Source organism: Danio rerio, chromosome 24 (genome assembly GCF_049306965.1).
Source record: "Danio rerio strain Tuebingen ecotype United States chromosome 24, GRCz12tu, whole genome shotgun sequence".
Lineage (NCBI taxonomy): Eukaryota > Metazoa > Chordata > Actinopteri > Cypriniformes > Danionidae > Danio > Danio rerio.
The window spans coordinates 21510490-21525083 of NC_133199.1; the positions used below are offsets into that span (position 1 = coordinate 21510490).

General features: G+C 35.0%; 1 protein-coding gene and 1 long non-coding RNA gene across 6 annotated transcripts in view; one reads left to right on the plus strand and one right to left on the minus strand.

Annotated features, from left to right (window-relative positions):
• Nucleotides 1-14594, minus strand: part of cntnap2a (contactin associated protein 2a) — a 760628-nt gene that overhangs the window by 219083 nt on the left and 526951 nt on the right.
• Nucleotides 3899-8169, plus strand: LOC141380662 (uncharacterized). Its single transcript, XR_012399266.1, has 3 exons — nucleotides 3899-5076; nucleotides 5480-6833; nucleotides 7125-8169. It is a non-coding gene; the product is annotated as an uncharacterized lncRNA (long non-coding RNA).

A 14594-nucleotide genomic window follows, 5' to 3' on the forward strand; every position in this document is an offset into this window, starting at 1 on the left:
AAAAGATAATTGTGTCCTAATTTTCCTTTAAACATTTTTTTTCATCTCCTTTAATGAAGAATCTAAACAAATACATAGGAGGTTCTAATGAAATTTCAGATGGCAGATGGTTTTAGCATCTGAACTCTTCATATGTACTTTATAATTACTAATAACAATCAACATCTGAATAATAGTCTAGGAATAAGCCTCTAGTTATTAGTGAGAATTGCTTTCTATCATGAACTGTTACCAAACCATGTCAAGACTGAGAGAGATGTGACCTAGGAAGTTGAACATTAGTTTTTGTAGTAGTTTCAGATCTGTCTGACATTTCATCTCAGTTCAGCTCCTCATCCATCTAATTGTGTAGATTTGTGCTCTGCACAAAATAGGAAATGTTTTGTTCTGTGCACATTAATAGGCTCTGCACCTATTGGTTGAATAGAACAACATTTTTGAATATGTTTGTTAATATTTTATTTGTTTTATTTTGGCTAGAGTAAAAGCAGTTTTTTATTTTTTAAAAAATCATTTTGGGGACAAAATTATTAGCGCCTTTAAGCTATTTTTTTTCAATAGTCTACAGAACAAACCATCATTATACAATAACTTGCCTAATTACCCTAACCTGCCTAGTTACCCTAAATAAACTAGTTAACCTTTAAATGTCACTTTAAGCTGTATAGAAGTGTCTTAAAAATATTCCAGTGGAATATTATTTACTGTCATCATAGCAAATATATAATGAATAAGTTATTAGAAATAAGTTATTAAAACATTTATGTTTAGAAATGTGCTTTTCTCCGGTCCTTGGGTGGCCCATGGTCTATGATGGAGTCCAGATCTTCCTCCGGTCTGAAGGTCTGCTTACACAAGCTTTAACTGGTTAAATAACTAAACATCTACAGTATCTCTACAGTAGCTGATCCAAAAATGCAAGCTCTATGATTATTTATCTCTACCCCCTGCCTTTTCAAACATGTATGATTTACATTCATCTGTAGAAAGTCAACAGAGATTTTCTTTGCTATCTCAAATGTTCTCTGCAAACTACAATTTAAACTTTTATACTAGTGAATAGTTTTTCTATTGGTTTTTCATTTCCGCCAATAACAGAAGAAAATTAAGCCTTTCAATGATAACTTTTCTATGAATTCTTACAAGAAAAAAAGGTCCCACTTTATATTAAGTGTCCTTAACTACTATGTAGTTGCATCAAAAAATAAATACAATGTACTTACTGTGTTCATAATGTATTTGAGAACACGTGGTGCTCTTGAGTTGGGATAGGGGTTGGGTTATGGACAGGTTTGGTGGTATGGGTAGGTTTAAGGGTGGGTTAAGGTGTAAGGGATGGTCAACAGTGTATTTACAAATGTAATTACAGAAGTTAATTACAGATGTAATTACATGCAGGTATGTAATTAGGCATAAGTACACAGTAAATACATGTATTTACACAATAAGTACAAACTATTAATTCCTGTGTAAGCACATATTAGTTAGGGCCACTTAATATAAAGTGGGACCGAAAAAAAATATTAAGACCAGTTATTAATTTGACAAAATGTGCATCTTTTGTGCACGATTATAGGCAGATACAAAACAATAAAAACATTGCACAGCAACAAATGCCTTCTGTAAATGGAAATATAAAAAGCATAGCCTTTGTTGGAATATCAAGCCAATTCCCTGCGTGTTCAAGAGAAAAGGTCAGGAGAGGTTTTTCTTCAATGACAAAAATATTAATAATTTATTAGATACAAATGAATAATTCGATGACAGAGCTCTGGGTTACATTACCCCAATGCAATACAGAATTACATTCAAGAGGTTCGCAACTAACATACATTTCCTGACTTCAGCATGTATACACCACCGATCTTAACAGGTGGAGTTTTGGTGTAACGTCACTTGTCAGTCATTGTTCAGTCCTCCATTGGCCACCCCTTCGACATACTTCCTCTTTTTCTACGAATTCTCTGCCCAACAACAAAGTTTACATCTTTCTGTGTTCTGTGTTCAGTTTTAACACCTCTCTTCAGACAGGAAGTTTCTGCAGAGCTGAATTTAATTTTGGACCCGCATCTATCTACTTCTGCAAAAATGCTAATTAGTATGCACAGCACTCACCCACAACATTAGAAGCTCAGTTAATATATGACCCTTACATGACCAATACAAATTATTGTTTGATTAAAAGAAAAAGAGACAAAAATAATAAAAAGTGGTTCCTATTATCCAATACCTTATTTATGAACTTAACCACTGTGGAAATACTTCATGGGTCTGTATTTGGCCCCACTAAATTTCACCATGTGAACAGTTGTTAAAAGCACACTTTTCAAAATATCTTCTTTCCACAGAGAAAACAACAACAAGAGTTTTGTTTTTTGTCTGAACTCTGCTTTTAAGTGCAAACAGCAATAACCATCCATTCAGAAAGCCATTATACCATCAGTTACTATGTGATTTGTTATCATTTGCAAGACTTTAATATTGCAAATCGCATTCTGCCAGATATTCCTCAGTCGCCGCTGATGTTTGTTCCCAGCCTGCCCTGAGGTATTTCTCTCCTTTCTCACTTTTATCACAGAAGCGAGATGCTGTTCTGTCAGACAAAACTCCCTTAACAATATCTCTATTGATCCACCTGGCAATCCGACGCCATTTCTATTTGACTTCATCCGGCTTTAAAGCGAGACCCCGAGAGTGATTTACACTGCGACGGTTTGCACTGGACGAGCCTTCTATACTTCTCACTCTCAAGGAGTTAATTGGACATCCTGAGACAGGTAATGCTGAAGATATGGCATCATTAGCCTCCTTGTTTCCCTCAAGATAACAGAAAATATCCCGCCATCTCCAACAGTCATTAAAAAAATCCTCTGGGCTGAAATGGCAGGTAAGACATAACAGGGCAGAAGATGTTTCATGACTGCCAAGCTGAAGAATGTGAGAGCAAAGAGAGAGGTGAAAGGGGTCACTGGTCCAAACTCCACAACCACAAGTTGTGTAAAACTGTCCACAGAGGTGAAGTTATGCTGCTCATCACACTATCATGAAATTTTGTACTTTTGTACGTTTCCTATTGTACTATAGGAGATGCTGTACTTTATAGTAGTCAATCTGTCTGCTAACAGTTGTATGTGTACATTCAAACAAATATTATGCTAATAATCAGATCGAACGCTAAATTAGATTGACAAATCTTCATGCAAACAACTTGCACAACAAACTGAGTTGGACCCATATAATTTCAACCAGAAGCACTGGCATAAATGTGAAGTAATCAAAATAAATGCCTGATTAAAAAAATAATGCCTTATGTATAAATGAATGAATGAATGGATAAACTAAAAAATGGTGACATTTATGGATGTAAGTCACACAATACATTTTGAAATTCATTCATCTATATGCCTATATGCTTCAGCTTAGTTTCTTTTTCAGAGATCACTAAAGTGGAATGAATAGATGCAGATGCCCTTCCTACAGCAACCCAGCACTGGGATATATATATATATATATATATATATATATATATATATATATATATATATATATATATATATATATATATATATATATATATATATATATATATATATATATATATATATAGAATAAAATGGCTCATTAGGATTCTGCTGAAGGCAGAATATGTGTGCTACCCAAATAATTGCTAAATATAAGTCTTTGAGAACAGGTTTCTCAAACTAGGTGGCGCATTAGGCCAGGCCCATCACCGGTTACCAAAATGCATCACAAACTGCTTGAGTAACTATTCCACTATGACAGTTAGTGATGAAAATAAATTCTGTTCAATAAGATGTACTTGTGTTTACTAACTGTTTATTCAGTTAAACATGCATTTTGAACTGTAGACCTACATAAACTCAAAACAGCGATTTTTGATTATCTTAATCACACTAAAGTCTTAACTGAACTAAACAGAAATGAAATTAAGACATGTGGAGTATGCATATAGGCCTATTAGTGGCATTATTGAAGTAAACGCCGCAATCAAACTATTAACTTCTTGTAGGTCTTTTCGCCATACAGTATTTTTTGACATGCTGCTGTCCGTAAAGCACCGCACACACACACACACACATAGGAAGAATCACAGACAAGTCTCACAACCAAACAAACATGAGAAATGACATGGAAACATTGCAAGGTCACGTAATATATCTTTCGTTATTAACTACATGATGGAAAAAGAAGGCTTTAGCTTCGAAACTTGTGTTGCTCACCTGGCTTTTGAAGAGAATTAACAATCTCTCCTCAACTTTTTGACTTGGTTGTGGTATTGCTCAGATGACACGTCAAACAGACGCAGTGCTCTTGCCAAATTTTCACTGGCTTTTCCTCCATTTCTTGCATTCAACTAAACTGAAAATTAGCACTTTTAACTTCTCCCCAGCTCTCGCTGGCCTGCAGATACCCGCACTAGGGGATGCTGCTCTCTTATTGGCTGTAAGTAATTGCCAATGTTATTTTCAGCCAGAACACATTTCACAAAGTGTGATTTGAGCCTACGACAGCTCCAGATATTTAGCACGTCAAATATCTCACGGGTGTCTGTGACTCATTGGCGATTCCCTCATATCGCGTCCTTGATAGTTCAAACTATGTGATTTTCACTCACTTACACGAGCACCGATTTGCCTGTGATTTCAGGCATTTGCTGGCGATTTCTCAAAACCTGTCGACGAGTCAAAATCAGGGCTAACATCATGCAGTCTGAACTGGGCATGAGTGAAAGATCAAGAAGGGCTTCCTGCTGATTTGATTTAGAAGGGCACTTTTTTTGTCAGACGGCTCATCGGTCAGGTATACATCTGCGATAAAGTATTAAAGTAAAAGTCATTGTAGCTTGTGCAGAATAGACCCAGATCCCAACACAACATTGAGAATAGATAAACGGTGATTTCTTTTTATTGCGCGACAAGAGTGCTTTGATAAGTGAAAAGCTTTCATTTATATGGCTACTGCATGATAAATGAAATCACCCACATGGCCTAACTAAGTGTACTACATAATTATATTTTCAAACACATGCACAATGCATGTACTTATATTCTATCAGTGCTACATGAGCTTGGTTTCTGGAGCCAACTGCTAAACACTCGTATCCTGTCAGGGTTTAGAGTACAAACTCTAAGCATTAACATATCGTCATAGCTATATTTATATCTTTCAGGTTACACAGTTTTCACTCCACATGTAAACACATCAATCTACTTTCTATTCTTATGCTTTCTTTCTTATTGTAGGTGCATGTATTAATGTAGTGTGTTCTCACATTTTAAACTTATAGTGCATGAATGGGACATAATGGTGCATAAATGGTAAGATTTTAACTTACACTTAAAAAACATAAAAAAATGACACTGATGTAAGCAACATTTTCGATTCATTTTCAGAGAATAATTCTTACTACTCTTGAGTACTTTTAGAACAGCTACTTTTTTATATATTCTTTAAATAGTGTTTAAAACAGATATTTTTTATGTACTTGCACTATTTTAAGCACTGTTTTTCAATACTCTTTCTGTAAATATCTAACAAAACATCATACTGTACCAATGGAGTGTTTTAACCAAAAGCGTTGTAGTAATCAATTGTATATCACATTGAATAGTCATGTTTTTATATTTTTTGAGTGATTGTGTTTGAGTGATTGAGTTTACAACATGCTGGACGTGGCCAAAACATTGTTAACAACACTTCTTTGACAGTCTTATTCACTAATTATCACATTTCACAATATCAATTTGGAATTTTTTGGTTCCTTTCCCTCACACCTATCCTTCACTATAAATGTGCATACAAAGTAGATGAATTATTAATTATTTAAGCAGTGTAAAATGCCACATTTTAATAAGCAAAAGATTTTCATTATACAATTTGGTGTTTTTGCGAGTGATGTGTGAAAATATGTGAAAAGCTCTGGCATTTACTCTTCGAATTTTTTCCCCTTTTGTTTTGTTTTCTTGTTAAACACATTTTTCCCCCAGAGACTTTTTTACCCCTTAATGAATTGCCTTTGAAATTCATCTTGCAGTTATAAACTGGCCTTGAGACAGGTATGCCACACTTATTTATAATCCCCTGTAAGTATTCCGAGTCCAGTGATCCAGTGGTGTTTCAGCTCAATAGTCGCGCCCCCGTGCATATCTGAATAATTACATTGTGCCTTCAGTAGGCTGGCAAAATAAAACATTGAGCTAGAATGTTGTTGTAAAATGTAAACAACAAACATTTATAAAATGAAAATTAATTGCGCTTTAGTAATTGCTTTTTTTAACCTGAAAAGGACGCAACACATTTTCTCTCAAGCTTCATTATAATTTGCAACCATGTGTGCGAGCATTGCATGACATAATCATCCTTCTTTGGACAGACACTAGAACAAATCACTGAAAAGATGGATAGTTATTGCAGGTCATCTCAATCAAGCTTTGCTTAGCTGAATGCTAATGGTTGGACAGCATGAAGAGAGAGAACCTGCTAGATGGTTTCATGTTCATATGACACCTAGTTTGAATGAATCTTTTAGTAAAAAAAAGACTCAAGGTAAAATAAAATACCCGATTAAAGAATCACGATGCCAATACTAAAATAAAATACATTTACAGTAGCAGTAGCCCCTTTTACACAGTGATACTGGTAAATATCCAGAAAATTTTGGGAAAGGCTTTACCGGTAAATTCAAAAAGTGCTGTCTACACAGGTAAGAACATTCTGGATTTTTTCCAGAAAAGACCATTAACACATTCAATCCAAAATACCGGTAAATTCTGACATCATTAACCATAAATGAGATCTAAACGGCTGTGTTTGTATTTGTAAATATAGAAGTGGTCGGGCTTTTGTTGATGGTTTCACTTTTATTTAAAGCTTTAGCATTCATTCAGCTGTTTTATCCCAGAGACATCCAAAGGCAGAAGCATGAACCACAGCTAAATGTTTATACATTTGACTACATTACAAATTCTATGGATGGATAAGTATTGTGAACAACTTTGATGAAAAATATACTGGAACACTTTTGGATGTTGGGATGTACATAATATATGTGTGTGCTGGCGCTCACAGGAGCACTCCACTTCACGTGCACTCACGTCAAGCAGCCACTGTAAATGCAGTGCTTGCAGGTGAACGCACAGTGGTTTATTGCAAGTATTTTATCGATATTTTTTCAGACAGTTGATATTCAGAAGGAATATAGAAACATTATCTGACCAATATCTAGCAGCTAAATGGGTCTGAAAAATATTCAAAGGCTTTTATTTTCATAAACAGCGCAGATGTAAATGCGTCTGAATGTTCTGATTAGCTGGATTAGACGTCTCAGATCAGCACATTCTTAACATTAACGCGCTCTTTGCTGCAGTTTTCCTTCTGCGGTCACAAAGTGGAGCATTCTGACAAATTACCTTTACAACTTCTCGTTCAGGAAAATTGCCGTAACTGATTAACCAGTATTTTCAAAAAAGGCCTGTTCACGCATGATCCCTTTCCTGGCCGGAAATTTTCCGGAAAGGTCTGTATGTGTAAAAGAAGCTAATGTCTTCTTGTGTTTGACAAAATTTTACAAAAAACACATCTAAATACCAAGTGTAAACAGGACCTAAGAGTAGTGAGGCTACACAAGGGGTGTCCAAACTTCGGTGTCTTGCTGATTTTAGCTCCAACTTGCCTCAACACTCCTGCTAAGACGTTCCTAGTAGATCTAGTAAGAGCTAGCTGGTTCAGGTGTGTTTGATTATGGTTGGAGCTGAACTCTCCAGGACACTGGCCCTCCAGGACCGAGTTTGGACACCCTTGGGCTACATAGTTTGTAATTTACTGTCTTTATGTTAATTTTATTTATTAAATTATTCACTCATCAGAACAGTTTTCACGTTCATTTTCAATATCAGAAACAGATTCATTTAATTACAAGTATCTCCCATTTTAAGCAAAACAAGGAATCAATCAATCAATCAATCAAATTAGCAGAATAGTATCAGCATGATATATGTGAGCAAGTCAATTAATAACTCAAGCAGAATCATTCAAAAATAGATTCATGTTGGATCAAAATCAGTATTAGTACCTACTGACTGATAAATTGCAATGTAATATATTGCATTGTATGAATATATCCATACATTTAACTACTGAAATGGGATCTTCATGGATTAGTTACCAGTTTATGGCATATTGCAATCCATACAAAAATCCTGTAATATTACGTTGTCCACTGGATGCATCAACACAATCTTGCTGAAAATACACATTTTTAATTAAATAATTAACTAAAAAATGGGAATTTCCAGCAAGATTGTGTTGATGTATCTATCCAATATAAGTGATTGATTGATTGATTGGTTGATTGGTCGATTGATTGATTGATTGATTGATTGATTGATTGATTGATTGATTGATTGATTGATTGATTGATCGGTTGATTGATTGATTGATTGATTGATTGATTGATTGATTGATTGATTGATTGATTGATTGACTGATTGGCTGATTAGTTGATTAATTTATAATTTTTGTACAGTACCGTTTGCTTGTGCAAATTTGGACATGTTACTTTCCCACATACTGTTTGCCCACTGCTTCATATTCAGAGACAGTATCATAAAGTCCTAACTTGAGTGAGTCAAATCAATCATTCAATGGAATCCTTAAAAACACAAATTAATTCAGGAATGATGGCTTGCTGAATTCGGAGCAGATTATTAGCATCTTCCTCGCTTACCATATTTTTTTTACTGCAGAAATAAAAAAAATAAAAAGTAGAACTGTATGCAGGTTTGAATTCATCATGTCTTCACGAGTGAGTCAATGAATCATTCATTCAGCAGAGTCATCCAAAGCACATATGCATCCAGGAACAAAACTCCAATACTTTTGTGTTGCTATAGACTCAAATTAGAGTATTCAGATTAGTCTTTTTTGTAACTATTTCCATTGGTGAGTAAACAAAGTAAGTTAAGACACTGTTAATTGAGGAGTTAAAAAACTTGAGAAATTGATAATAAAAGGGAATTTAAAAAGCATAAAAAGTATTATACAACCATGTACAGTGACTTACATTTAATGTTAATTTAATTTTCACACAATCAAACTTTTGTTTTCTCATCCAATGTTATCATAAATCCACAGAGTTAAATAAAGCACATTTATCACCATAAGTGTATCACTCTAAGATATTGCTTGACGCTATTAGCAGGTTTGTCATGCTGTCCCGAGAGAGAACCCTGAGCTCCAACCTGATCAATTAACAGGTAAAGAGGTTCGAGATCAGGTATGTCTCCCTGGTAAAGAAGGAAAAGGAGGAGATGACAAAAATAAGGAAGTCGAGTAAAATTGGTCTATTTATTGCAGGCTTGGATCGATCTGATTTAATTATTGCTGATTATGAAAGAAAGACCAGTCACAATAAATCATATCATGTGCTCTTCTTGAAATTAGCTTGTAAAAACTTGACAGTCACATCTTTCATTTTAGGTAAAAGAAGACATAACTTTCTTTTTTGTTTCAAAGAGACTAATCAGAGGGTGCATGACATTTTTAAACTATCTCTTTATGCAGAACTGAAAAAAGTTGGTCAGTAATTTACTTAATTGTATATATATATGTATTCCTCATAATCAATATTTTGCTAACAAAATTATCAGATGGTACATTTTATAATTAAAATACTTAACCCTCCTAACAAAATATGCCTGGGTGAAATGACATTTTGTAGAATATTTAGAAACTTTATTATAAAGAAACAGGAAAGAATGAAATAATAAAGCGCAGGATATGCTTAATGTCAACAATTACTACAATAAGCAGTCCAAAAAAAAAGGGTTTGAGGACAGCAGTGAAACCATAGACCATAGACCAGAACATAGACCAGGAACTATAATGAATATTACATCGTACATTACTTTAATATTAAATTGTAAATAATACAAATAGTGTTTCTGCTGTAATGTGTTGCTAATGCTTGAATTTTATGTTTTTTCCCCAGCTAAAAAGAAATAAATTATAATTTGGCTCTGGTTATTAAACCATATAAACTATAACTTTTACCTCAATAAACTCCTAATTTGCTGCTTACTGTATTAGTTAGTAATGAAGCCATTCAATTTTAGTATTGATAGAATCAGCGATGTTGAAAAACATTATGCAGAATAAATAATTTATAAGAAAACTTTATATAAATATATACATTTACTTCATAAGTATAATTTTTATATCACTGTATTTTATATAATTTTTACTTTATAAGTGAGGAGATATGTCACCAAATCTTTCAATCCATATTGAAAGAAGTGAAAGCTTGAAGTTTTGAATGCTTATATGTATTCTAAATCTGATTTTGTCAATGTATTTCAGGATAGTTTCTAGATAACCTTAAGGCTAACATATTCACAATAAAAGCAAAAAAAAAAAAAAAAAAATTCAATTTTGATTTCACAAAACTTTAAAAGTAGACCTTGAATAAATAAAACAAACTCCACAAAAACCAGCTAAAGAAACATAGAGGAAGCTGAAACTTGAGTACAACTCAATCGAGTGACTGCAGATTTGCCACAGAAAAGACATTTCTCATAAAAAATACCCTTATGCTTAGATCATTGTCTGTCATAAAAACAGAGGTTTGTTTTATAGCATGACAGTTTGGATGCCTTGAAGCTTTAAAACATTGTCAAGCGTTTCATAAAGACGTGATGCAGCATATCTGGGAATCAGTCAGATTGGACGCAGCGTCTATAAATCGCTCTCTGCCTGTCAAACACTCTAGTCAAATGACAACCGTGAAAAAACAAAACCGTCTTTGAAATATCCCAAAAAACACACAAGCACAAAAAACACCCTAGAATTGTGTTCTGTAACATAGAGCACACTTGAATGTGCAAGTAAACCAATAAACAGAAAGCTAATTTTTTTGAGGATTAAGGTTGAGTGAACCAAACGCAGTCTGTCAGTCCTTTTCGGACCAAACTCTTCTCCCTCCTGGACTCTGAAATGTAGTTTGCCCTTGGTCAAAAAAAGGGTGCTTGAAGAAGAGAGCAGAACAATGGTAAACTACAGTTTGGGATTGGCGCAGACTGCAGTGAACTCTAGTAGCTTTCTCTGCAAATCAATAATTCAAGCAGAATGGTTCAGAAATCAAGAGTGAGAGTTGTTGAAAAAAAAAATGATAAGAGATCGAATTCCAGCTACTTCTGCTTTTACTTTTTCCCCCATGAACTCAGTACAACAAACAAATGCACAGGAAGAGACAGGTCAGAAAAAAAAAATCACTTGAAAGATTTTCCTACCAGCACAATGAATGTCACAATCCACTTTGTAAGTCTTACAAATACCAAATAAACCGTATACAGCAAGACTGAAAAGCAGTGTTGAACAGTTAGTCCACTGAAAACAAAAAGATAAAAAGAAACCTTTCATCATTGAATAAAGCCAAAGCAAAACTACAATGAAATCATTAAAAATGACAAATATTAAAATAACAAAAACTTAAAATTAAATTAATTTTAAAACTAAAAATAGAGGTGTCAGTACAAATATGTTAAAGGAGATCTATTATGCAAACATTACTTTTTATGGGGTTTAAACACAGTTTGCAACAGTATTATGCAATAATGTGTGTATTTATATAGCACAATTATCTTGTATGGCCCAAAGTGCTTAACAGTCATGAGGGGTTCCTCTTAAAACCACCACCAGTGTGCAGCATCCACTTGGATGATGCAACGGCAGCCATAAGACAACAGTGCCAGTGCGCTCACCACACACCAGCTATTGGTGGAGTGGAGAGACAGTGATAGAGCCAATTATGTGGATGGGGATGATTGGCAGGCCATGATGGCTAGTGGAATTTAGCCAGGATATTGAGGTTACACAACGTCTCATCTGAAAGACAGAGCTCAATGACAGTATAATGTCTGCTTCACTTTACTGGGGCATTAGGACTCACATAGACTACAGGTTGAGCACCCCCTGCTGGCCTCACTAACACCTCTTCCAACATCAACCTAGTTTGGGCTGCCAACTTTGTTATAGTATCTGATCACAGCAGCCACCCTGAAACCCAGTTCATAGTACAGTTACTAACACCACAGTACAGTTACTAACCTGGTTTTTAACTGTGTTATTCAGACAAACACACACAGCCACCTGAGCTGAAACGTTATATATACACACTCTTGAGACATCAGATATTTTTTACATCATGTAAAAAGAGGAAAAATAGTTCCACTTTAAATAAAATGGTCATAAAAATGATAAATCAAGAAAACCACATAAAACCAGATTATGTATTTTTTGCAGCTCATTTGAATTTAAATACAGTCTCTTTCTTTGATTTAGAGATGTTAGGTGACCAAACAATTATTTTAAACCAGAAAAAAAAAAAAAAAAAAAACATATTCTATATATGTATGTCTAGCCTCTTCACCCATCACCCTTGTCTATTACTCCTCCCAAATACAGTGACAAGCAGAGGACACTCTATAGTTTGACAAATATTGCAGCTGTTGGACAACATAATGTACTTTTGATGCTTTTTTAGTCGAGAATGTAGTTTAGATTGCAACTATGTAGTTTAGTTATAAGGATAGTGCCTATTTTAAAATATTTATCATTTCTGGAAAGACAGCTCGTCGGTGGCCATCAGCCTGTCTTTGAGCAGAGCAAAGACGATTGATGTTGTTCATCCACAAGATGGCGACAGAGAGTGCAAAAAAAGCCCTTGGAGGATACATAGAGTGTATTTTCTAACTACAGCTGATCAAATCATTATAAATCAGGTAAGAGACATTCTAAGTCGATCTCTCTCTTTTGTATGTTGCAGTGCTGTATTTATACCATAGTAATTGTAGTGTATTGAGTGTGAGATGGGACTTATATCAGGAATGTTTGTATTTTGTGTTGGCCACTCTTTGTACAACCCTGAGTTACTTTTTAGTTGGCCATGTGTTTGTTTCTAATGTGTCTCCTGTTTTCGTTACTGCAGACTAGTCTAGTAAAAAAGAAGAAAAAGAAGAAATGCCTGCATGTGTTTAGCATTTTTGCTTATTGCAAACACAATAGTAATCTGGTAGTGTTTGCTCTGCTTTAGCTTTTTCGGGATTGATTATTGTGATCACCTGATTCTCAAAAAAAAATGTCTGGGAAATAATGGGGAGTGTCTCTAGACTGGTAGCATGTCTGTCACATTCACCAGCGATCTCTAACCACCAGAGGTAAAACATCCAGAGGCTGGAAAACATTCTCACTCACAGAACTAAAAATGTGTTTGTAAATGGACTTCAACTTCATACATGCTCTTCGCCCACACACCTGCTTCCTCATTTAGACTGATTACACTCGCACCACCTGAGGATTGTCAAAGACTGATAACACACACTATTTAAGCAGCACACACGCTCATTCAGATTGCCGAGTCTTGTTATCTATCATAGTAACACTACAACGCGTTCTCCTTGTCTTGTTATCCTGTTTATTGACCTTAGCCTTGTTAGCATTGTTTTGTCTTAGTCTGTCGCCTACCTTACAACCTCTTGCCAGTTATATGACTACGATTCTGGACTGTCTCAATATACCGGTTTGCACCTGTATTGACCATTGCTTGCCTGACTACGATTAAACCTGCATTTGGATCCTACCTTCTGTTGTCAGTGTCACTCCCCAAGTTTACAATGTCATGTCGTTCAGCCTTTAAACCTTAAAATGTCATCAAAAGCACCTGTTTTGACATCACTTTAGACATTACGCTATAGAATCATTCAATTACTAGCTCTAAAGTGACATTGGTGAAGTAGCAACGATTTCATCTGTTCTGATGTCAGCTGCGGATGTGAATGAATGGCGGAAGAAAGCAGTTCCCGTTATACTCTTGATGTTTGATTTCCTTTTTTATATATACATGATTATGCCGTCAAACTGTTGTATAAACACAATATCACACTTGTGGTAGTGCGATGTGGCTGTATATCATCATTGGTGGGACTAGCGCACGCCTCCCAGCAGTGCCGATATACTGCCACATTGCACTGCTACGAGTGAGATTGTCACATCCTGTCTTTCATGTATGTTTGTTTTCTTCATGTGACCTTCCCCATGTGCTCCTTTGTTCCAGTTCCCAACATTTGTTAATGTTCATCATCACCTTCATCTATGTTCATCCCCCATGTGTAATTATTGTCATCATGTTCCTGTGTATTTATACCCCTTGGTTTCATTCAGTCTTTGTTCGGTATTCTTGTTTGTCTGGTATTCTTGTTTGATGTTTGATATTTTTACCCCATGTCCTTCCTGTGATACAGTGATATTGCTCATATATATATAACGTAAACAATGTTTCTGCAAAGCTAATAAGCACTTTATTCTACACTGAAAACTTGTGCAGGTTTTAGGTGAAGCAAATTTTTTTTTTGGCTGTCTGGCTACAATTTATGATGTTAAAACTTGTTAAATAGTCAATTAAAGACTTAATGTAATATTCAGATTATTCTCAAATGTTTTTAAATTCCCTTTGTGAACTGTCAAGTTTTGATCAGAAACATAAGAAGTATTCAAAAATTGAAGAGTCCCCCCTCCTTTTC